The sequence below is a fragment of the Otolemur garnettii genome, unplaced genomic scaffold, assembly GCF_000181295.1.
Source record: "Otolemur garnettii isolate 467f Iridium unplaced genomic scaffold, OtoGar3 scaffold00105, whole genome shotgun sequence".
Lineage (NCBI taxonomy): Eukaryota > Metazoa > Chordata > Mammalia > Primates > Galagidae > Otolemur > Otolemur garnettii.
In genome coordinates, this window is record NW_003852500.1 from 1,236,236 (window position 1) to 1,239,026 (window position 2,791).

The following is a 2,791-nucleotide window of genomic DNA, read 5'->3' on the forward strand; positions in this document are numbered from 1 at the left end:
TGCCCTTTATTTTCTTGTCTTGTCTAATTATATTGGCTAAAACTTCCAGCACAATGTTGAATAATAATGGTGACAGAGGACAACCTTGTCTAGTTTCAGTTCTAAGAGGAAAAGCTTTCAGTTTTACTCCATTCAATAAAATACTAGCTGTGGGTTTGTCATAGATTGCTTCAGTCAGTTTAAGAAATGTACCACCTATGCCTATACTCCTCAGTGTCCTAATTAAAAAGGATGCTGGGTTTTATCAAATGCTTTTTCTGCATCTATTGAAAGGATCATGTAGTCTTCGGTTTTACTTCTGTAGGTATGATGAATAACGTTTATAGACTTGCGCATATTAAACCAGCCTTCCATTCCTGGGATGAAACCTACTTGATCTTGATGTATGACTTTTTTGATGATAAGCTGTAATTTATTAGCTAAGATTTTACTGAGAATTTTTGCATCTATATTCATTAGTGAAATTGGTCTGAAATTCTCCTTTTTAGTTGAGTCTTTTCCTGGTTTTGGTATCAGGGTAATGTTTGCTTCATAGAACGTGTTGGGGAAGATTCCTTTCTCCTCAATCTTTTGGAATAATTTCTGCAGTATAGGAGTAAACTCTTCCTTGAAGGTTTGGTAGAATTCTGGTGTGAAGCCATCAGGACCAGGGCATTTTTTTGCTGGAAGATTTTTTATTTTTTTTTTTTATCTCAGTGCTTGAAATTGGTCTGTTCAGGAGATCTATTTCATCTCAGCTAAGTCTAGGGAGAGGGTGTGATTCCAAATATGATCCATTTCCTTCACATTATCAAATTTCTGGGCATAAATTTTCTGGTAGTATTCAGAGATGATCTCTTGTATCTTTGTAACATCAGTTGTTATTTCCCCTTTATCATTTCTGATTGAGGTTACTAGAGATTCTACTTTTTTATTTCTAGTTAGTCTGGCCAAGGGCTTATATATTTTATTAATTTTTTTTTAAAAAACCAACTCTGTTTCATTAATTTTCTGAATGATTCATTTGTTTTCAGTTTCATTGATCTCTGATTTCATTTTGGATATTTCTTTTCTTCTACTGAGTTTAGGCTTAGATTGTTCTTCTTTTTCCAATTCCATTAGATGGCTTGTGAGTTTGTTGATGCGCTCTCTTTCTGTTTTTCGAATGTAGGCTTCTAAAGAGATAAATTTTCTTCTGAGAACTGCTTTTGCTGTATCCCATAGGTTTTGGTAGCTCGTGTCATCTTTGTTGTTATACTCAAGGAAGTTAATGATTTCCTTTTTAATTTATTACTGCACCCAACTATCATTCAGCATAAGGTTGTTTAACTTCCATGCCTTTGCATAGGGTTGAGCATTATTGCTAGAGTTGAGTGCCTTGTGGTCTGAAAAGATGCAAGGTAGAATTTCAATTCTTTTGATTCTGTTAAGAATTGCTTTGTGTCCTAGGATATGATCAATTTTGGAGAATGTTCCCTGGGATGATGAGAAGAATGTATATTCTTTATCTTTTGGATGGAGTGTTCTATATATGTCTATCAAGCACAGTTGTTTTAGGGTCTCATTTAAATCTCTGATATCTTTGTTTAATTTCTGTTTGGAGGATCTGTCTAGCTCTGAGAAAGAGGTGTTAAAGTCCCCTGTTATTATGGTGTTATAGGATATTATATTGCTCAGACTAAGCAAGGTCTGTTTCAAGAATCTAGGAGCATTTAAATTGGGTGCATAAATATTTAGGATTGAAATGTCTTATTGTATTTTTCCCTTGACCAATATGAAGTGACCATCATTATCTTTTGTAACTTTCATTGCTTTAAATCCACATGTATCTGAAAATAAGATTGCAACCCTTCTTTTCTTCTGACTACCATTTGCCTGAAAAATTGATTTCCAACCCTTAACTCTGAGTTTTAATTTGTCTTTTGATGTGAGGTGTGTTTCCTGCAGACAACAAATAGATGGTTTGTGTTTTTTCATCTAATCAGCTAATCTATGCCTCTTCAATGGGGAATTCAAGCCATTGACATTTATTGAGATAATTGACAAGTGTGGGCATTCTATTCATCTTATTTTGTGAAAGTCCATTGCTTAGTTTTGTCTTTTGCATCATTGTGGAAACTAGATTCTGTCCTTTAGTTTCTGGGTGTTTACTTTGCTGAAGGACCATTGTGATGGTCAGTGTGTAGGACAGGTTGAAATATTTCCTGTAAAGCTGGCCTTGTTGTGGCAAATTTCCTCAATGTTTGCATATCAACAAAATATTTTATTTCTCCATCAATTTTAAAGCTTAGCTTAGTGGGATATAGAATTCTGGGCTGGAAATTGTTCTGTTTAAGTCAGTTAAAGATAGATGACCATTGTCTTCTAGCTTGAAAAGTTTCATTAGAGAAGTCTGCGGTCACCCTGATAGGTTTGCCCCTGTAGGTCAGTTGGTGCTTACTCCTGGCAGCCTGCAAAATCTTTTCTTTTATCTTGACTTTAGATAAATTCATCACAATATGCCTTAGATACGATCTATTTGAGTTGAGGGGACCAGGGGACTGATATCCCTCTGAAAGGAGTATGACAGAATCTTGAGTGATATTTGGGAAATTTTCATTTATAATGTTCTCTAGAATGGCTTCCATTCCTCTGGGGCACTCTTCTTCCCCTTCTGGGATATCTATAACTCATATGTTTGAACACTTCATAGAGTCCCACAATTCTATCAATGACCGTTCTGCTTTCTCTCTCTTCGTTTCAGCCACTTTAACAATCTGGGTTATCTCAAGAGCTTTATACTTGACCTCTGAGATTCTTACTTCAGCATGGT